Source organism: Leiobunum rupestre, chromosome 10 (genome assembly GCF_980474605.1).
Source record: "Leiobunum rupestre chromosome 10, qqLeiRupe1.1.hap1, whole genome shotgun sequence".
Taxonomy (NCBI): Eukaryota; Metazoa; Arthropoda; class Arachnida; order Opiliones; family Sclerosomatidae; genus Leiobunum; species Leiobunum rupestre.
In genome coordinates this window covers 21,395,302-21,417,574 of record NC_143393.1, presented here as the reverse complement: position 1 = coordinate 21,417,574, position 22,273 = coordinate 21,395,302, and the positions used below count along the sequence as shown (strand labels likewise).

General features: G+C 45.8%; 10 non-coding genes across 10 annotated transcripts; all 10 read right to left on the bottom strand.

Moving 5' to 3' along the window:
• Nucleotides 1-3,923: 3,923 nt before the first annotated feature.
• TRNAP-UGG (transfer RNA proline (anticodon UGG)) lies at nucleotides 3,924-3,995 on the bottom strand. Its single transcript has one exon. It is a non-coding gene; the product is annotated as a tRNA-Pro (tRNA).
• An 87-nt stretch (nucleotides 3,996-4,082) lies between these two features.
• TRNAP-UGG (transfer RNA proline (anticodon UGG)) lies at nucleotides 4,083-4,154 on the bottom strand. Its single transcript has one exon. It is a non-coding gene; the product is annotated as a tRNA-Pro (tRNA).
• A 405-nt stretch (nucleotides 4,155-4,559) lies between these two features.
• TRNAP-UGG (transfer RNA proline (anticodon UGG)) lies at nucleotides 4,560-4,631 on the bottom strand. Its single transcript has one exon. It is a non-coding gene; the product is annotated as a tRNA-Pro (tRNA).
• Nucleotides 4,632-4,717: 86 nt separating this feature from the next.
• On the bottom strand, nucleotides 4,718-4,789 carry TRNAP-UGG (transfer RNA proline (anticodon UGG)). The gene has a single exon. It is a non-coding gene; the product is annotated as a tRNA-Pro (tRNA).
• Nucleotides 4,790-4,876: 87 nt separating this feature from the next.
• Nucleotides 4,877-4,948, bottom strand: TRNAP-UGG (transfer RNA proline (anticodon UGG)). Its single transcript has one exon. It is a non-coding gene; the product is annotated as a tRNA-Pro (tRNA).
• A 246-nt stretch (nucleotides 4,949-5,194) lies between these two features.
• TRNAP-UGG (transfer RNA proline (anticodon UGG)) lies at nucleotides 5,195-5,266 on the bottom strand. The gene has a single exon. It is a non-coding gene; the product is annotated as a tRNA-Pro (tRNA).
• Nucleotides 5,267-15,867: 10,601 nt separating this feature from the next.
• Nucleotides 15,868-15,939, bottom strand: TRNAP-UGG (transfer RNA proline (anticodon UGG)). Its single transcript has one exon. It is a non-coding gene; the product is annotated as a tRNA-Pro (tRNA).
• An 882-nt stretch (nucleotides 15,940-16,821) lies between these two features.
• TRNAP-UGG (transfer RNA proline (anticodon UGG)) lies at nucleotides 16,822-16,893 on the bottom strand. Its single transcript has one exon. It is a non-coding gene; the product is annotated as a tRNA-Pro (tRNA).
• Nucleotides 16,894-16,980: 87 nt separating this feature from the next.
• TRNAP-UGG (transfer RNA proline (anticodon UGG)) lies at nucleotides 16,981-17,052 on the bottom strand. Its single transcript has one exon. It is a non-coding gene; the product is annotated as a tRNA-Pro (tRNA).
• An 87-nt stretch (nucleotides 17,053-17,139) lies between these two features.
• TRNAP-UGG (transfer RNA proline (anticodon UGG)) lies at nucleotides 17,140-17,211 on the bottom strand. The gene has a single exon. It is a non-coding gene; the product is annotated as a tRNA-Pro (tRNA).
• Between the last annotated feature and the right edge of the window lie 5,062 nt (nucleotides 17,212-22,273).

The window sequence follows — 22,273 nt, the reverse complement described above, 5'->3', positions numbered from 1 at the left end:
TTGTTTTCTGTGCTGAAATTCTCGTCGGTACGTTTTAGTTTTTCTTCTGATCTAAATTTTGAAGGACAAACCCTCGCGTTGTGATTCCTTTTTAGGCAATTAAAACATCTTTGATCCTGGCTGATTTTTTATCGTTGCGTGCCAATGGAATGGGCGGGGCAATTTGATGACCCGTGAGTATCCACTTCTCAAAAAAAATGCAATACATATTTCCTTGAAGAAGCTGCTGATTTACCCGTGTTGAGAGGGCTGCCGCGGAACTCGAATAAAGGTTTTCGATGACGCTTTGAAAATCTGGCTTTGGCGGTTTTACGGGGTGTTTGCTTTCATATTTCTCCTTTTCGGTTTCTCCACCTAGAAGACTGCATCTTTTGCGGTTTTCTACTTCTTTGCGCAGAAACGCTACGAGCGTATCGGAATTCCATTCAGAGTCCGATGTGCGTGTACGGATAAATTCTAATCTCACTTCTTCGAGTATAGCACGAGAGATAGCTGGGCACAAGCATGAGCTACTACTTCCAGTATCACAACCTAGCGCTTTTAAGCTACGGATGTGATATTCGCACGACAATAGCAAATTACGCAACGCTTTTAAATCTCTAACTTTCGTAACTGGCTCTAATTTTAACATTAACTTATGATGGTGCAGTATCATTTGATCTGTCCGGCCGTAGGTATCTTTCAATAATTTAACAGCTTCGTCGAAAAAGCCATCAGAAACGTCAGCTTCATAACTCGATATTAAATTTCTAGCCTCACCTGATAAATATGATATCAAATAGTTAAATTTTTCTACTTTATTAAGGTTGGTTTTATATCTGCTCCAAAACCCGTTGAATTTCAGAATTTCTCCCTCAAAGATTGAACTTGTTATTCCAAAGAAATCAGCGTTGGCTCTTTTCTGATCAGTATATTTAGACGATCTTCGACATCGGCGACGTCTGAGTTAACATTATTGAGAAGGTCCTCCATTTCCTTAATTACTTTATTTATTTGAGAACGAACTGTTTCTCTTGGTAGCTTAAGGCGTTGTCACTCCATCGGTTCACGTCGGTTTGGATTATCCCCCTCCGACTCTAAATCTTCTATGATAGCTGTTTCTCTAACTACTCTTCTCGAAGTCGTCTCCTCCGAATTTTGAGGTTGATTTCGTTTTGATTGACTTCTTTTCTTTGGCATTTTGTTGATTGATTTCTTTTACTTCAAACTGGTTATCGCGTCGTTTGATCTTCCCGGGTTTCGGCACCAAATGTTTCAAGTTTTTACTATTTTACCTTAAGTAATGAAACTTAAGTAGGTCCTGGAATCAGTGAGAGAGAGCGGTTTTCGGCGGACAGAAACACCGATCGGTTTGGTGTGAGACGAACAGACAGGCTTTTTCTATTTTTTTTTATTATTACTAATAGTCCAAGAGCCCATGCCAAAATAAGCAAGTAATAAGGTACACGGTGGGTGATTACTTTTTTGAAAAACGTTTTTGACGGGTACCCAATATCTGCAAGTCTTACGGGCCGGAGTGGGGGCTTTTGGGAAATATAAGCTACGTGACGTCACATTCTGAGACCCGTTAAGCAACCTATAAGGTACACGATCAAAACTTGGCCTATCTATTAGCCATTTGGGTATACAAGTCTTATAAAGAAAGTGGGGGCATACGTCATATAAGACTGATGACGTCATCACCGAAAACGACTAATAAGCGACCTATAAGGTACAAAGCTGAAAAAAGCACCATTCGATAGCCCTGAACATAAGTGGGGGCAAATGGTGTATAAGACTAATTTTGTAACACCCCACCCAGTAAATTGAATTGCACGCGCGTTTTCCGAAATTGCGCTGAATTTTCGTGAAGATACTTACGGGCACAGAATTTTGTGTCTTTTCTACTATAACTGAAGACGCTGATCACGAATATTTAGGTTTAAGCACTATAACTTGTGTTTAAGTTCATTAAACCAACGTTTTAAAATGCTAGTAACGACTATTTAGCAAATTTTGTTGTCGGGTGGTGTACAAAAACACTGCACTTTGTGATACAAACACGGGACTTTCCACACATGTTCTACAATATATATAAAGCTATTCCCTTTAAGATCTAAGATGGCCGCCATTTCAAAATGGCGCCCATCTTGAAACTTAAATAGCTTTGTAGCTCACCAACAATATTCGATAACGAGAAAGCTAATACCTAAAAAGAAATGTCTTTGACCGCGCATAATTTCTAGTCCGATGGTGCTTGAACTTCAATGGTACAGTATGAGCTTTAAATTCGAAAACCTGTGTTTATTCAGTGTTTAAAGCAAGTTTCAGCTCATATTTTAAGTATCATGGCAGGCGAGAGATGTCACTAACATCGAAGCTGAGCAATCAAATTAGTCCCTCAAAGTAGGTGCCTCGAGGTTCTTTTTCCTCTGATTAGCTTTTCATAATCACATAAGCTCAGTCAACCTCGCTTGGATTGGCTTATAGGCTAACACGTAATCGTCTAGTTTCAAATTAATAACAAAACGTTTTAGAAAGTCGAATTAGATCGAAGCATTCTTAGCCATCTTCGTTACTTAGACCCGTCCAAAATACAGAGGGCAACGATAGATTGGAAATTTGCGTTAAATCCGTGTCAGCGGCCGAGCGAGCGTTGTATTTATTGTATTTTTTTCATATTATATTTCACGAGATATTTCGATATTTTACTACCAATAATTTGACTGGATTTACGTTACGTCAAAAGTCGCTGTCTCGATTGAATTCTTAGTCAAAACCAAATATTAACCTTGTTTGAGTCAGGGTACATTTTATGTGAGCTATGGTACACGAAGCTATGAAAACGAAAAGAATCTTACGATTAATACTATACCTAGCATTATAAAGTTTGGACCTTATAATTTTCATCGTAGTATAAATTAAAAGGAAATTAAATTTTCAAAATGGACTATATTGTGCGAAAACAATATACCTAAAGCGGATTAATTTGGTGAATTTCAATTAGATTGGAGAGATAACCGAGGCCCCTTTAGGCGCGAGCCCATGTGCTTTTGCACCGGTTGCACTTGCCTGAAACACCCACAGACTGTAGCATCAGTAACATAATAAACATAAGTATGACACAGATCGATTTTGGTTAAGCTGTTGGCAAAATTGAAATTTTGTAACAGGAAACACGACCTTTCTTACAATATCCGTTAGCAAAATAGCTTTCAGTTGCAAATGGTTAGCAATTTTATTTTCTTAACGTTTCTAGTGGCATTCCCCAATTGGTTTTACTTAAGATATTAGACACCATCACTCAGAAACGGTTTAAGTTTTTTAGTTTTTAGAAGCAAAACGGTTCTCATTTTTGACATAATTTGAACATTATTTCAAAAAATATAAACAAGGTCAGCTTCGCTGACCACATTGAGGGACGCTGGTAAATGATCAAGGTAATCGCTCTGTCGCTGCTGAACACTTGAGAGGAGGAGATTTTAGATCTTCATAAGAGAACTTGATTTCTCGCAGCAAGCTTTTCAGTCTTACGACCTGCGTTATCGAGCCTTAAACGGGCTTAACTTGTGCTGTTTTAAGTTCGTATTAAAGGCTACCTCTTGTTGGAAAACACATTTTTCGCGGGGTCCGTCCGGGATTTGAACCCGGGACCTCTCGCACCCAAAACGAGAATCATACCCCTAACCCAACGGACCCTGATATTCTGCGCTCAAAATGAAAATATCGTGACGAACCGTTTGAAATCTCCTCCATAAATCTCGTTGACAAACACATTTTTCGCAGGGTCCGCCCGGGATTTGACACCGGGGACCCTCGCACCCAAAGCGAGAATCATACCCCTAGACCAACGGACCACGTTATTTAGTAGTCAAGATGTAAAAATCGTGGCTAACCCGTTGCAATCTCCTCCATAAATCTGGTTGGAAAACACATTTTTCGCGGGGTCCGTCCGGGATTTGAACCCGGGACCTCTCGCACCCAAAGCGAGAATCATACCCCTAGACCAACGGACCACGTTATTTAGTAGTCAAGATGTAAAAATCGTGGCTAACCCGTTGCAATCTCCTCCATAAACCTGGTTGGAAAACACATTTTTCGCGGGGTCCATCCGGGATTTGAACCCGGAACCTCTCGCACCCAAAGCGAGAATCATACCCCTAGACCAACGGACCACGTTATTTAGTAGTCAAGATGTAAAAATCGTGGCTAACCCGTTGCAATCTCCTCCATAAATCTGGTTGGAAAACACATTTTTCACGGGTACCGTCCGGGATTTGAACCCGGGACCTCTCGCACCCAAAGCGAGAATCATACCCCTAACCCAACGGACCCTGATGTTCTGCGCTCAAAATGAAAATATCGTGACGAACCGTTTGAAATCTCCTCCATAAATCTCGTTGACAAACACATTTTTCGCAGGGTCCGCCCGGGATTTGACACCGGGGACCCTCGCACCCAAAGCGAGAATCATACCCCTAGACCAACGGACCACGTTATTTAGTAGTCAAGATGTAAAAATCGTGGCTAACCCGTTGCAATCTCCTCCATAAATCTGGTTGGAAAACAAATTTTTCGCGGGGTCCGTCCGGGATTTGAACCCGGGACCTCTCGCACCCAAAGCGAGAATCATACCCCTAGACCAACGGACCACGTTATTTAGTAGTCAAGATGAAAAATCGTGGCTAACCCGTTGCAATCTCCTCTATAAATCTGGTTGGAAAACACATTTTTCGCGGGGTCCGTCCGGGATTTGAACCCGGGACCTCTCGCACCCAAAGCGAGAATCATACCCCTAGACCAGCGGACCACGTTATTTTGTAGTCAAGATGTAAAAATCGTGGCTAACCCGTTGCAATCTCCTCCATAAATCTGGTTGGAAAACACATTTTTCGCGGGGTCCGTCCGGGATTTGAACCCGGGACCTCTCGCACCCAAAGCGATAATCATACCCCTAGACCAACGGACCACGTTATTTAGTAGTCAAGATGTAAAAATCGTGGCTAACCCGTTGCAATCTCCTCCATAAATCTGGTTGGAAAACACATTTTTCGCGGGGTCCGTCCGGGATTTGAACCCGGGACCTCTCGCACCCAAAGCGAGAATCATACCCCTGGACCAGCGGACCACGTTATTTTGTAGTCAAGATGTAAAAATCGTGGCTAACCCGTTGCAATCTCCTCCATAAATCTGGTTGGAAAACACATTTTTCGCGGGGTCCGTCCGGGATTTGAACCCGGGACCTCTCGCACCCAAAGCGAGAATCATACCCCTAGACCAACGGACCACGTTATTTTGGTGTCAAGATGTAAATATCGTGGCTAACCCGTTGCAATCTCCTTAATAAATCTGGTTGGAAAACACATTTTTCGCGGGGTCCGTTCGGGATTAGAACCTGGGACCTCTCTTACTCAAAGCGATAATTAATCTAGAAAACGATAATTTTTTTCATAAAAAACTTACCAAGTTACAAAGCGGTCATATTGAAAATTACATTATAATATTTAAAAACACACTTTTTGTTTTAAGAAAACAATTGTTAAACAATAAAATAGCGCTTATTAATGCCCCGCATAGCAAATTAAACAAAATTAAATATGTCGAAGCAGGTAAATAGCCTGGTTGTCAGCCGGCTTGTGCGTGAGATACCATCTAAGCTTATTCTTTGCTTCCTACCGAAACAGGAGGGCCCTTAAATTCGTCTCTTTTTGGAGACTGTATCTGCAACGGTTTGTCCAAAGAGCATTTTTAGCCACTGCTAAGCAAAAAAAAACACGTCCCAAACCGTTTTGTGCAGTAACAACCCCTGAGGGCATGAACTAAAAATGATAAGCAGATCGCGTTCAACGGATTGCTTCAATAATTGAGGAATCTTTATGACCTCGGAAAAAAACCAGTTCCACCACTGACCCGTAACAGGGCACGCCAGATACTAGTGTTCTGTCGTTTCAGGTTGCGTATTACATAAAAGGCATGTAGAAGAAGCTGTAACCCCTCCCGGAAAAAGGCGATGCCGTGTCAAAAACGCCGCGTGAAGAACATTTAAATTGGTTCTTGAAAATCTGGGACCAAATACGAATTCGATAGCTTTTTGAATTTCACCCTGCCCATTGGACCACCAAACCAACACCGCCAACGCTCCATGCCACGTGACTCTATGCCTAAATCCTCTAAAGCAAGATATATGGACTTAGTAGTCGCTGTCGAAAAATCAAACGGTTCGTTTTTCTCGTCTAGGATTTGAATCCGCTCATGCCCACCCTTCCTATGGTAAAATGGATCAGAAATTGTACGACACCATTCGTCTAGAATCACGTCCAAAATTTTAGAAACAATCAACGAAAAGTTATTTAATGTAGCCCCCAACGAGTCATCAAAAAATCGTCAATGGCGACCCGCGGAAGGAAGCCCGGAACGACTTCGTAACAAACGTCCTTGAGAAGGACAAGGCCCGCCTTAGCCAAAACCCGCTTATCAGCGAGAGAGACATTGGGACTGGGAAACTGGGTATTATAAAATAACGGTTCAAGATAAATATTGCGCAAACTATCAATAATCATAGCCCGAACCCGGATGAACTCGTGCCAGGACGTCAACATAGAGGAATAACGACGAGGTAAAAATACGCTTAACGACTTTATGAACCGTTTCCGAAAAATAGTAAGGGCATAGTTCAGTCCATTTCCATACCAGTTAAATAATTCCGACGCAATTGCGACTTCATAATCGGACGAGGTGCCCCGTAAGAATGAAAAGCACTCTTTCAACCGAAAAGCCCTATCCTTACGGGCTAAATCAACCAGGCCGTTTCCACCGTCGTCCCGTCGACGCGTAAGCATGGCCAAAGAGACGCCATGTGGAGCGTTAGACCACAAAAACTGCAAAGTGAGAGATTTAAGCTGAGATAGCCAGTCTTCAGGTAGCGAGAAAACATCCAAAACGTGTCATAAAACAGAGGCCGCTAGAACATTGATAATTAGCACTTTGCCAAGAGTAGTTAGGGTTTGCGGCCTTTCCAGGCCCGCAGGACAGCTCGAAATTTCTCTAAGCGCCCCTGCAAATTGAGGCGGAGGATCCTGGTTGGCTCATGTCCAAGGAAGATGCCCAACACCTTGATGGGATTGTTGCCAATAGCAATGCCATCGAACGAAGAATCAGCGGAATCGCGTAAACTTCCCAGGCAAATTCCCGAACTCTTCGAGAGATTGACTTCGGCCCCGAGGAGGCGCAATACAAAGCAAATTCTTCCAAAATAAACGGAATGTGCCTCTCTGAAACGGTAAGAACCGACGTATCGTCGACGTGTTGAAACGTAACCGGAGCCGGAACCCTACCAGTCAGCATAATACGGGAGATACGCTTTTCAGACTCCAACAGGGCCACCTAGACATACAGCAAAGGGCTCAAAGGGCAATCCTGACGAACGGAACGCCCGATGACAAAATAATCCGAGACGTAGCCATGCAACTTAATGGAGGTCTTACCTCCCACCAAAAACATTTGCATCCAACTCAAGAACAGCCGGCCGAAACCATACGATTCCAGAATTGCTAAGAAATGTGGCCATTCAATACGGTCGAAAGCCTTAGTCAGATCAAATTGTAAAACAATTCCGGGACCTCTCGCACCCAAAAAAACAAAACTCAAGCAGTTATGAAAAATGGAACATAATAAAACTTTTATCACAAAATCATCAAACACTCATAACATTAGCAATGAAAAAATTCACTTAAAAGGCCCCAATAAAATATTTTTTAACACAATACAATTTTGAGTGGTATCCGGCTTTAAAAGTTTCAACTGGTTATTAGTTTCTTTGCGAACACACGCTTTAATACGATTTGTTAGAACTGGAACCCGCGTTATTTTCCCAACACTTTTCAAATTACGTCCCCGCCATATTTCGTCTTTAAGAACCGCGGAAAGCAATTTCGCTACCGACCAGAAAATTGGAGGTCTCTTAATGGTCGACGGAACAATCGAAAAAACGATAAACTGGGCACGAGTCTCAGATAAAAAACCGAAAATTGAAACTGGGAGCTTTAAAATAATGATAAAAAGCCAAGTCCACCACTCCTGAACTACCGGACACGTTACAAAAAGATGACTGACTGCTTCGTATAGCGAATTACAAAATAAACACAAATTGTCCGCGACGAGACCAGCATGGAGTAACCGTTCTTTGACCGGAAACGCTTGGTGGATGAGATGAAAGTTTATGTCCGCGTACCGCGTGGTCATTAGAGGGCAGGACACTTTTCCCCAATGCACTTGCGCAAGTGGCGTGGGGAAAAAGCTTCTCCAACGTCCTTCGCCTCGAGACTCCATGGAACACGCTTGCTTTACCAAAGAACGGTAAAAGTCGGACGATTTGAGCTCGCTAAAAACGACCGCCTCTTCTTTAGAGTTGATGACCCGAACCAAATCGGAAACCGGTGGCTCATGAACCAGAATATCCAAAGAGTCCACAAAATGAGCCCAGGCCGGTGGAATGTGCCGCAACCTCTTATGATATAGCGAAAGTATTGACCGATCCAGTAAACGCGGTTGAACCGACGAAACCATGTCCAAGATGACGGTATGAGGGAGGAATAGTTTCTGGTCGAACTGAAGCCGAAAGACTTGAAAGCCATAAAAGGAGAGCAAAAACCGTGAGACGCCCTTCATCACGGAATCAGAGGAGTCGCCGATAAAGCCCTTAATTTCTGCTGGAAATCTACGAGGCCGTAACCCCCCTTCAGATTTCGGACGAATTAGTGTTGGGTAATCCACGTGACGCATGCCCGAACCCCAAATAAAATCCATCACCGCCATTTTAAATCTTTGTGCCCAGTCTAATGGCAAATCTACCGAGCTCAGAGTATGCCAAAGAGTGGAGGCCGCCAGCACGTTAATGACGACAATTTTGCCCGTTAACGTAAGACGACGTTGTTTCCAGGAGCGTAAAGTGCCGGAAAACTTGTCCATTCGGGGGTTCCAGTTAAGACGGAGCAGTTCTTGACCATCGTTCGTTAAATAAATCCCCAAAATCTTCAGTGGGTCGCCACTTATGGACACCATAGAGATCACCATCATAGTAAATTTAATAGTAGAACAGCGTGGTTAGTCGTTGTATTCGCTCTGTGTTACTTGCTTTGCTTTATTGCTTTAATGTGTACTATAACTTCCAGTTTTGTTTTTTCGGTTTTTAAACTTGTTAGTTTCTTTTTGTCAGTCGCGGGGTGAGTGTCTTATTGTTTTTTCGGCTAAAACAAATCATTTTCCCTCTGTCGTGATTCGTGGCCAAGGCTTAGCGCCTTGTTTGTTCCCTCTTCACTCGCATCGCTTCATTGACGTCATCACTCCGGAATGCCAGCCACGGCTGCAGTCAGTTCAACCGGCACCCCCCTGATGACCTCCCCCTCCGACCCTCTGGCACTCGGGGCTACTTCTCTCGGGCTGGCAGCTCTGCCTCCCGTTTCTGCCGAAGGAGAGAGCGATAGCGGCAAACAAGATGTCCCGTCGGGCTCATCGGTGAATACAGCCTCTCTGCCTCCACCCGTAACGCACTGTTATGTTGATTGCAAGGTAGGACGGAAAAACGAGGAAGCAGGAAAGATGGTGATATGTGCCTTCTGTCGCCATTGGTTTCACTTTTGCTGTATTGGCCTCAAACCTAATGCTTCTGTCCATGGCATCTGGGCTTGCAAAAATTGTGAACACCTTCCATCAATGCTCGTCAAACACGACTGCCGCACTGCTGAACAGATCTTGAAACTTACGTCCCGAGTTACCTACCTTGAGGGTGAAAATCAATCGCTTCGACGACAACTATTGGAGGAACAGAGGGCCCGCAGCGGGGTCCCGTCCTTCGCGGTCGTTGCCAAGAACACCCATCCTCGACAATCTACTACCCAGAGTCAGCTTACGGCCAAGCAGGTGGTTCCTGCCACCAATAGTCCTATCAATCCGCCTTCTGGCTTACCAGTCGCTCCGGGGAACCCAATAACCACACACCGTAACACCCAAGTCACTCAGGTAGTTGCCACAGCAGCTCGCCCTCGTCATCCTGGGCAGGGGTGGAAGGAGGCCACTAGGAAAAAGACCCAGCGTTTGAAACCCAAGGCAGATCAGGGCCCGAAAAACCTAATCAAGTCGCGGAGAAAGCCCGTCCAGGGCACTGCTCTATCTGATTCCATGTCCATCCCGGCTGCCGAACAATTAATCAGCATATACGTCAACCGTCTTAGCCTGGATTTGTCTCCACGAGCTCTAGAAGATCACCTTCAGAGGTATGGAATCACCCCTTTTGTGCTACGCCTTCGTACCCTCTACAGGCAAGACTTCCAGACCAACTTCTTTGATGTAAGCAAGGATCACTTGGACAAGGTTCTGGATCAGTCAACGTGGCCTGAAGGGGTGGCTTTCTCTAAAAGCGAAAAGGACCGCGGGAAACGTTCCCCAGCTCAATGGGGCACAAACACTTCCACTGATGGCCACCAGCTGGCAGCTAGAACCACCAGGTCTCTGCTAGTATCGAAGGTGCATTCCTCTGTTACGGAGGCCCAGATTGAATCTCACCTCCTTGCTTTAGGAATTCATCCCGTCGAGGTCCAGCTTGAGCCTAGAGCTGATCGAAGAAATTTCGCTTCTTTCATCGTAAAAATTTCCGCGCATGAAGCTTTCCTTGCATTAGCGCCAGAACGGTGGACCGAGGGTATCACCGTGGGCTCATATCATCCTCCGGCCCCTCAAGCCAAATCGTCCGGGCTCTCCGTGACCCAGGACCCTCAACCTTCGTCGCAATGACTTGGTCGCGCCCCGCTCTCTCTCCTGTATACCAATGTTAACTCACTAAAGACCAAACACTATGCGCTGCGTGCTTATATCGATGCTCACAGTCCGACTTTCATCGCGATTTCCGAAACAAAACTAGATCTCGTCCTTCGAGCTATTTGGTCCGGATTTCGTGGTCTACCGGAAAGACAGAAACATTAACGGTGGGGGTGTATGTCTCGCTGTCAGTAAGGATTTCAAATCCTATCCCTTAGAACTAAAAACTGATGTCGAAGCGGTAGCTGTGCGGGTGTCTATCGGTTCATCGTGTCTCCGTCTTTGCTGCATCTACAGGTCGCCTACAGCCACCCCAGCGTACACCAAGAAGATCAACTCCCTCCTTGGTTGTCTGGCTGAGGGTAAATCGGATCTAGTCATCACCGGAGACTTTAACTTTCCCAGTATTACCTGGGAGACACAGACGAGTTCATCGTCGGTGGCTACGAGCTTCCTTCATTCACTTCTCGCCTCTCATCTCAGTCAGCGCGTCACTGAGCCCACGAGGGAAAATAACATACTTGACTTGGTATTGGTGTCTGATGATAACATACTCGAGTCCATCTCTCACTTTCCGGGCGTCAGTGATCACGACTTTCTATTACTCAAACTTCGTGGGGTCCGTCCGCCGTCGCGGAATGCGCCCAGGTCGGTTCATAACTTCAACAAGGCGGATTTCGCTGCCATGGCTAACTCGCTCTCAAAACTAACCCTTCCGGCCACCACCTCTGTTGAGGAGATGTGGAGCGCATTTACTGCCGCCGTTGGGTCAGTGGTTGTAGCCCATGTACCAATCAAGCATCTCTCCACACGACACAATCTCCCATGGGTTGGCTCATCCCTTCGCCGTCTGATGCGTATCACAAAACGGCGGTATAACAGATCCCAAAAGTATCCATCTGCTGCCAATACTCAGGCTTTTAATAAGCATCGAGCTATTGTCAAATATGCTCTTCGTGCCGCACGCACCCACCATGTTGACATGGTAGCCTCGGACCTTACAACGAACAGAAAAAAATTTTACCAGCTGGTCTCCACCAAGGCAAAGTCTGTTGGAATCCCTGATCTTTCCTGCAACGGCACGAAGTACACTACGGCAGTTGATAAAGCCAATCTCTTGGCTTCTACCTTTCGAAGTACTTTCCCGGTGTACGATCTGGGTGAAGTTCCTCTTCTGGAACCCCGAGCACCGATAATGCCTGACATATTATATTCTACCAAGGGAATATACCAATTACTTGCTAAAGCCAAACCACACAAAGCACCTGTTGTCCTCCGCAAATGTGCCAATGCATTAGCAGCTCCACTCACAGCCATCTTCCAGTCGTCTTATGACGAGGGTGCTATCCCGCGTGACTGGAGCCGAGCAAACATCACACCAATACCTAAAGGCGGAGACCGATCTGACCCTGCCGAGCACCGCCCTATCGCCCTCCTGTCGCAAGTTCTTCGGCCATCTCGTCGCACTTCACCTTACACAACTTGATAAGCCCCTATCAGCACGGGTTCCGGAGTGGTTTCAGCACCGAAACTCAGCTTCTCTGCTGCATCGAGGATTGGACCTCTGGACTAGAGCAGACCGGACGAGTGGACATTATTTTTCTAGACTTTCGCAAAGCTTTTGACTCGGTTTCACATGAACTTCTCAAAGCGAAACTCCACGCTTACGGAGTAAGAGGCCGCACTCTCAACTGGCTGTCGGCATACCTTGAAAATCGGGAATTCAGGGTTGTCCTTCCAGGAGCCACGTCAGACTGGCTTCCAGCTTCTTCTGGGGTGCCGCAGGGTTCTGTCCTGGGGCCGCTACTTTTCATCATATACATCAATGACGTTGGGGAAAACGTTGTCTCCACCTTGTATATTTTCGCGGATGACGTGGCGCTCTCCAGGATTATCTTCTCGCAGCAGGACTGCGCCATCCTACAATCTGACCTCGACTCTATCGGCAAGTGGAGCGAGCGTTGGCTTCTACCGCTGAATTCAGCCAAATGCTCTGTCCTTTCCCTTCGCAGGGTGGGCCAGCCAGAGCAAGTCACTAAATATGTCCTCCATGGAGTTGATCTCCAACAGGTCCCCTCCCTAAAGTATCTGGGAGTGACTCTCACAGATACACTAGAGTGGACCACACACATCACCCGGGTTACCGCGCAGGCTGCGAGAGCGCTGGGTTTCATTCGCCGCCACCTCTCTCACTGTTCCTTCACCACGAAGTCTCTTGGAGTTAAAACATATGTTTTTCCGATCCTAGAGTACTGTTCTGCCGTCTGGGCTCCCTCGACTGTTGCGGGTGTCCATGCGGTTGACTGCATTCAGCGGCGTGCCCTCCGCTTCGCTGCCAGCGTTGGCTTTTCGTGGAGTACCTCTATGACGAGAGTTCTCAAAAACTTCAAATGGGATAACATGACTTCGCGTCGTCGCCTTAAGAGATTGGTTATCGTAAATAGTGTTGTACATCGCACTTGTGGTGCCCTCGCTGCGCTTTCGAAGGTCATCTCTGGCTGGCATCGCCCCCCTAGAGGAAATCGTGCGGCCTCTATGGTTCTCCCCGGTTTTCGCCTCGCCGTTCGAAAACATTATTTCCTCCCCTCCTCCATCCGCGAGTGGAATTCTCTTCCGGAGCATCTGAAAGACATTCCGAGCCGTGTTCCTTTCCGGAAGGCACTCTCTTCGTACTTGGACATGTACGAGTAACATTTTTTTAACATTTTTATTGTCTTGACGTGATGGGTTTCGACCCTTTGTTAAGCTATTACTGAACTTAAGAACTTAAGAACCATCAAAAGGCGATTGCGATACGACCCAAGCCACTGCGCTTGACATTTCTGTACGTTTATTTTGGCTCCGGACGCTCGACCATACCGCTCGTATTCATGAATAGCCTCGACCATACCATCAGTCGAACTGGTCAGAATCGTATTATCGTCCATGTGCGCAAACAGCAAAGGTTAGTGGCCGGTACCAAACATCGGGAGCCGTGGAATAGCCGGATCGCGCAACAACGCAGCGAAAAGTGGTTCTGTCGAAAGAATATAGAGGAGGGGACTTATCGGGCAACCCTGGCGAACGGAACGTCGCAGGGGGAAAAAATCCGTCAAAAAGCCATTGACCCGGACACATTACTTGGCGTGGACTAGAAAGGCTTGAATCCATTTGAGGAAAAAAGCACCAAAGTGTAACGATCTTTTATAGTCGTACCATTTTTAATTGCATAAAAATTATATTATAATATTGTAAGTTTAAAATATAAAATATAGGCTTATCACAGATATACGGAAAGAGAGATGGGCTAGGTCGTAGGGGGGTCCCTTGGGTTTCTACCTCGAGCGTCCAGCGATTTCCCGTGCATTGTAGTAATTCTGTGGAATGCTTGAGAAAGAAGTTTTCCTTGAGTAGATTTTGACCGTGGAAGATTTCCAAGGGTTTTTCATGTATATACGTTATAAAGTGTTTTATTGTAAAAATGTATCGGACTCACCTGCAAAGGTTACAAAAGTGGTGAAATGTGTTTTAGGATTTTCCATTAACGTCATTCGACGTCAAGCTATACCTGGTCACGTGACCTTAACCCGAGATTTCTTAAACGCGCTCGGATAAAGAAATGAAAAAGAACTGTCGTGAACTCCAACGAAACCACTCGTCTCGCAACTGTACTCGCCACCCGAAAAGGGTTAGTCGTGATGCGTCGGACTATTACTTTAAACACGCGAACTTATTAGAAGAGCCGTTAAAGAAGTGAAATGTGTGCCGTCAAAGTCGTACCGAACCGTGGACTCTTCATTGGATTGATCACCAAGCCTTCAGGCGGGAGCCACCGAAACTATAACGATGAGTAGAACCTAATTGTGGCGGTAAACCGCATTATTATTAAGCACACTATTTTAATGAGTGATATCACTCAGTAAGGAGGTTACGTAGTTAACATATTGTTAAAAATTTACATCTCTATAAGGAGCTCTGTATTTAGTTAAAATTCCATAAGGAATTATTAACCGTAATTCTCTAGTTTTAATTAGTGACGTGTATAAGGGTTAACCCGTAATTTTAAATTATTAAATATTGGCCATATAATTAAAGGAATATTCCTGGGGGTTAGTGTATAAGTTAGCTGGTTTGAAAAGTATTAATTGGTTAGGGTTATAGGTTTTGTTTATTTTGTATTTGCTATTTCATTAATGATATTCTGTTTTTATAATTAAAACTTGTTTAATTATTCACTTGGAAATCTTGCCCTTTTAATTTAATTACTTAGTTAATATAATTTAATATTTATAATATGCCTACAATACCTAGTAAGTTGGTCGCTCGTGATAGTTCTCGCTAGAGCAACCAAAAGATTGTTGCAACCAACGAACCACGTTATATTGTAGTCAAGATGTAAATATCGTGGCTTACCCGTTGCAATCTCCTCCATAAATCTGGTTGGAAAACACATTTTTCGCGGGGTCCGTCCGGGATTTGACACCGGGAACTCTCGCACTCAAAGCGAGAATCATACCCCTAGACCAACGGACCACGTTATTTTGTAGTCAAGATGTAAATATCGTGGCTAACCCGTTGCAATTTCCTCCGTAAATCTGGTTGGAAAAAACATTTTTTGCGGGGTCCGTCCGGGATTTGACACTGGGGACTCTCACACCCAAAGCGAGAATCATACCCCTAGACCAACGGACCACGTTATTTAGTAGTCAAGATATAAACATCGTGGCTAACCCGTTGCAATCTCCTCCATAAATCTGGTTGGAAAACACATTTTTCGTGGGGGCCGTCCGGGATTGGAACCCGGTACCTCTCGCACCCAAAGCGAGAATCATACCCCTAGACCAACGAACCACGTTATTTTGTTGTCAAGATGAAAATATCGTGATTAACCCGTTGAAATCTCCTCCGTAAATCTGGTTGGAAAACACATTTTTCGCGGGGTCCGTCCGGGATTGGAAACCGGGGACTCTAACACCCAAAGCGAGAATCATACCCCTAGACCAACGGACCACGTTATTTAGTAGTCAAGATATAAATATCGTGGCTAACCCGTTGCAATCTCCTCCATAAATCTGGTTGGAAAACACATTTTTCGCGGGGTCCGTCCGGGATTTGAACCCGGGACCTCTCGCACCCAAAGCGAGAATCATACCCCTAGACCAACGGACCACGTTATCTTGTTATCAAGATGTAAATATCGTGGCTAACCCGTTGCAATCTCCTCCATAAATCTGGTTGGAAAACACATTTTTCGCGGGGTCCGTCCGGAATTTGAACCAGGGACCTCTCGCACCCAAAGCGAGAATCATACCCCTAGACCAACGGACCACGTTATATTGTTGTCTAGATGTAAATATCGTGGCTAACCCATTGCAATCTCCTCCATGAATCTGGTTGGAAAACACATTTTTCGCGGGGTCCGTCCGGGATTTGAACCTGGGACCTCTCGCACCCAAAGCGAGAATCATACCCCTAGACCAACGGACCACGTTATCTTGTTATCAAGATGTAAATATCGTGGCTAACCCGTTGCAATCTCCTCCATAAATCTGGTTGGAAAACACATTTTTCGCGGGGTCCGTCCGGAATTTGAACCACGGACCTCTCGCACCCAAAGCGGGAATCATACCTCTAGACCAACGGACCACGTTATTTTATTGTCAAGATGTAAATATCGTGGCTAACCCGTTGCAATCTCCTCTATAAATCTGGTTGGAAAACACATTTTTCGCGGGGTCCGTCCGGGATTTGACACCGGGAACTCTCGCACTCAAAGCGAGAATCATACCCCTAGACCAACGCACCACGTTATTTTGTAGTCAAGATGTAAATATCGTGGCTAACCCGTTGCAATTTCCTCCGTAAATCTGGTTGGAAAAAACATTTTTTGCGGGGTCCGTCCGGGATTTGACACCGGGGACTCTCACACCCAAAGCGAGAATCATACCCCTAGACCAACGGACCACGTTATTTAGTAGTCAAGATATAAATATCGTGGCTAACCCGTTGCAATCTCCTCCATAAATCTGGTTGGAAAACACATTTTTCGCGGGGTCCGTCCGGGATTTGAACCCGGGACCTCTCGCACCCAAAGCGAGAATCATACCCCTAGACCAACGGACCATGTAATTTAGTAGTCAAGTGATAAATATCGTGGCTAACCCGTTGCAATCTCCTCCATAAATCTGGTTGGAAAACACATTTTTCGCGGGGTCCGTCCGGGATTTGAACCCGGGACCTCTCGCACCCAAAGCGAGAATCATACCCCTAGACCAACGGACCACGTAATTTAGTAGTCAAGTGATAAATATCGTGGCAAACCCGTTGCAAACACCTCCATGAATCTGGTTGGAAAACACATTTTTCGCGGGGTCCGTCCGGGATTTGAACCCGGAACCTCTCGCACCCAAAGCGAGAATCATACCCCTAGACCAACGGACCACGTTATCTTGTTATCAAGATGTAAATATCGTGGCTAACCCGTTGCAATCTCCTCCATAAATCTGGTTGGAAAACACATTTTTCGCGGGGTCCGTCCGGAATTTGAACCAGGGACCTCTCGCACCCAAAGCGAGAATCATACCTCTAGACCAACGGACCACGTTATTTTGTTGTCAAGATGTAAATATCGTGGCTAACCCGTTGCAACCTCCTCCATAAATCTGGTTGGAAAACACATTTTTCGCGGGGTCCGTTCGGGATTAGAACCTGGGACCTCTCTTACTCAAAGCGATAATTAATCTAGAAAACGATAATTTTTTTTCATAAAAAACTTACCAAGTTACAAAGCGGTCATATTGAAAATTACATTAGAATATTTAAAAACCCATTTTTTGTTTTAAGAAAACAACTGTTAAACAATAAAAATAGCGCTTATTAATGACTCATGAGTGTAAAAAACCACAAACAACCCGCCCCGCGAATATATACCAGAAGCGCATAGCAAATTAAACAAAATTAAATATGTCGAAGCAGGCAAATAGCCTGGTTGTCAGCCGGCTCGTGCGTGAGATACCATCTAAGCTTATTCTTTGCTTCCTACCGGACAATCGCCCGAAACAGAAACAGGAGGGCCCTTAAATACGTCTCTTTTTGGAGACTGTATCTGCAACGGTTTGTCCAAAGAGCATTTTTAGCCACTGCTAAGCAAAAAAAAAACACGTCCCAAACCGTTTTGTGCAGTAACAACCCCTGAGGGCATGAACTAAAAATGATAAGCAGATCGCGTTCAACGGATTGCTTCAATAATTGAGGGATCTTTATGACCTCGGAAAAAAACCAGTTCCACCACTGACCCGTAACAGGGCACGCCAGATACAAGTGTTCTGTCGTTTCAGGTTGCGTATTACATAAAAGGCATGTAGAAGAAGCTGTAACCCCTCCCGGAAAAAGGCGATGCCGTGTCAAAAACGCCGCGTGAAGAACATTTAAATTGGTACTTGAAAATCTGGGACCAAATACGAATTCGATAGCTTTTTGAATTTCACCCTGCCCATTGGACCACCAAACCAACACCGCCAACGCTCCATGCTACGTGACTCTATGCGTAAATCCTCTAAAGCAAGATATATGAACTTAGTAGTCGCTGTCGAAAAATCAAACGGTTCCTTTTTCTCGTCTAGGATTTGAATCCGCTCATGCCCACCCTTCCTATGGTAAAATGGATCAGCAATTGTACGACACCATTCGTCTGGAATCACGTCCAAAATTTTCGAAACAATCAACGAAAAGTGATTTAATGTAGCCCCCAACGAGTCATCAAAAAATCGTCAATGGCGACCCGCGGAAGGAAGCCCGGAACGACTTCGTAACAAACGTCCTTGAGAAGGACAAGGCCCGCCTTAGCCAAAACCCGCTTATCAGCGAGAGAGACATTGGGACTGGGAAACTGGGTATTATAAAATAACGGTTCAAGATAAATATTGCGCAAACTATCAATAATCATAGCCCGAACCCGGATGAACTCGTGCCAGGACGTCAACCTAGAGGAATAACGACGAGGTAAAAATACGCTTAACGACTTTATGAACCGTTTCCGAAAAATAGTAAGGGCATAGTTCAGTCCATTTCCATACCAGTTAAATAATTCCGACGCAATTGCGACTTCATAATCGGACGAGGTGCCCCGTAATAATGAAAAGCACTCTTTCAACCGAAAAGCCCTATCCTTACGGGCAAAATCAACCAGGCCGTTTCCACCTTCGTCCCGTCGACGCGTAAGCATGGCCAAAGAGACGCCATGTGGAGCGTTAGACCACAAAAACTGCAAAGTGAGAGATTTAAGCTGAGATAGCCAGTCTTCAGGTAGCGAGAAAACATCCAAAACGTGCCATAAAACAGAGGCCGCTAGAACATTGATAATTAGCACTTTGCCAAGAGTAGTTAGGCTGCGGCCTTTCCAGGCCCGCAGGACAGCTCGAAATTTCTCTAAGCGCCCCTGCCAATTGAGGCGGAGGATCCTGGTTGGCTCATGTCCAAGGAAGATGCCCAACACCTTGATGGGATCGTTGCCAATAGCAATGCCATCGAACGAAGAATCAGCGGAATCGCGTAAACTTCCCAGGCAAATTCCCGAACTCTTCGAGAGATTGACTTCGGCCCCCGAGGAGGCGCAATACAAAGCAAATTCTTCCAAAATAAACGGAATGTGCCTCTCTGAAACGGTAAGAACTGAAACTGGGAGCTTTAAAATAATGATAAAAAGCCAAGTCCACCACTCCTGAACTACCGGACACGTTACAAAAAGATGGCTGACTGCTTCGCATAGCGAATTACAAAATAAACACAAATTGTCCGCGACGAGACCAGCATGGAGTAACCGTTCTTTGACCGGAAACGCTTGGTGGATGAGATGAAAGTTTATGTCCGCGTACCGCGTGGCCATTAGAGGGCAGGACACTTTTCCCCAATGCACTTGCGCAAGTGGCGTGGGGAAAAAGCTTCTCCAACGTCCTTCGCCTCGAGACTCCATGGAACACGCTTGCTTTACCAAAGAACGGTAAAAGTCGGACGATTTGAGCTCGCTAAAAACGACCGCCTCTTCTTTAGAGTTGATGACCCGAACCAATTCGGAAACCGGTGGCTCATGAACCAGAATATCCAAAGAGTCCACAAAATGAGCCCAGGCCGGTGGAATGTGCCGCAACCTCTTATGATATAGCGAAAGTATTGACCGATCCAGTAAACGCGGTTGAACCGACGAAACCATGTCCAAGATGACGGTATGAGGGAGGAAACCTGGGATGACCTCATACGTTATATCTCTCACGAAAACGAGCCGCGCGCGCGCGAAAGTAGCTCTCTCTTGCGCCGACGCGGAAAAACCGGTAACTCGCGGGTTCAGAAAAATCGGCTCAAAGACTGGATTCACGTGTGGTAAAACAGTCCAGTCATTGGCGACAAGTAATCTGTTCCACGCGGTAACAATACTGCGATACCGGGGATCCATTCTTGGTAATAGTTTCTGGTCGAACTGAAGCCGAAAGACTTGAAAGCCATAAAAGGAGAGCAAAAACCGTGAGACGCCCTTCATCACGGAATCAGAGGAGTCGCCGATAAAGCCCTCAATTTCTGCTGGAAATCTACGAGGCCGTAACCCCCCTTCAGATTTCGGACGAATTAGTGTTGGGTAATCCACGTGACGCATGCCCGGACCCCAAATAAAATCCATCACCGCCATTTTAAATCTTTGTGCCCAGTCTAATGGCAAATCTACCGAGCTCAGAGTATGCCAAAGAGTGGAGGCCGCCAGCACGTTAATGACGACAATTTTGCCCGTTAACGTAAGACGACGTTGTTTCCAGGAGCGTAAAGTGCCGGAAAACTTGTCCATTCGGGGGTTCCAGTTAAGACGGAGCAGTTCTTGACCATCGTTCGTTAAATAAATCCCCAAAATCTTCAGTGGGTCGCCACTTATGGACACCATAGAGATCACCATCATAGTAAATTTAATAGTAGAACAGCGTGGTTAGTCGTTGTATTCGCTCTGTGTTACTTGCTTTGCTTTATTGCTTTAATGTGTACTATAACTTCCAGTTTTGTTTTTTCGGTTTTTAAACTTGTTAGTTTCTTTTTGTCAGTCGCGGGGTGAGTGTCTTATTGTTTTTTCGGCTAAAACAAATCATTTTCCCTCTGTCGTGAGTCGTGGCCAAGGCTTAGCGCCTTGTTTGTTCCCTCTTCACTCGCATCGCTTCATTGACGTCATCACTCCGGAATGCCAGCCACGGCTGCAGTCAGTTCAACCGGCACCCCCCTGATGACCTCCCCCTCCGACCCTCTGGCACTCGGGGCTACTTCTCTCGGGCCGGCAGCTCTGCCTCCCGTTTCTGCCGAAGGAGAGAGCGATAGCGGCAAACAAGATGTCCCGTCGGGCTCATCGGTGAATACAGCCTCTCTGCCTCCACCCGTAACGCACTGTTATGTTGATTGCAAGGTAGGACGGAAAAACGAGGAAGCAGGAAAGATGGTGATATGTGCCTTCTGTCGCCATTGGTTTCACTTTTGCTGTATTGGCCTCAAACCTAATGCTTCTGTCCATGGCATCTGGGCTTGCAAAAATTGTGAACACCTTCCATCAATGCTCGTCAAACACGACTGCCGCACTGCTGAACAGATCTTGAAACTTACGTCCCGAGTTACCTACCTTGAGGGTGAAAATCAATCGCTTCGACGACAACTATTGGAGGAACAGAGGGCCCGCAGCGGGGTCCCGTCCTTCGCGGTCGTTGCCAAGAACACCCATCCTCGACAATCTACTACCCAGAGTCAGCTTACGGCCAAGCAGGTGGTTCCTGCCACCAATAGTCCTATCAATCCGCCTTCTGGCTTACCAGTCGCTCCGGGGAACCCAATAACCACACACAGTAACACCCAAGTCACTCAGGTAGTTGCCACAGCAGCTCGCCCTCGTCATCCTGGGCAGGGGTGGAAGGAGGCCACTAGGAAAAAGACCCAGCGTTTGAAACCCAAGGCAGATCAGGGCCCGAAAAACCTAATCAAGTCGCGGAGAAAGCCCGTCCAGGGCACTGCTCTATCTGATTCCATGTCCATCCCGGCTGCCGAACAATTAATCAGCATATACGTCAACCGTCTTAGCCTGGATTTGTCTCCACGAGCTCTAGAAGATCACCTTCAGAGGTATGGAATCACCCCTTTTGTGCTACGCCTTCGTACCCTCTACAGGCAAGACTTCCAGACCAACTTCTTTGATGTAAGCAAGGATCACTTGGACAAGGTTCTGGATCAGTCAACGTGGCCTGAAGGGGTGGCTTTCTCTAAAAGCGAAAAGGACCGCGGGAAACGTTCCCCAGCTCAATGGGGCACAAACACTTCCACTGATGGCCACCAGCTGGCAGCTAGAACCACCAGGTCTCTGCTAGTATCGAAGGTGCATTCCTCTGTTACGGAGGCCCAGATTGAATCTCACCTCCTTGCTTTAGGAATTCATCCCGTCGAGGTCCAGCTTGAGCCTAGAGCTGATCGAAGAAATTTCGCTTCTTTCATC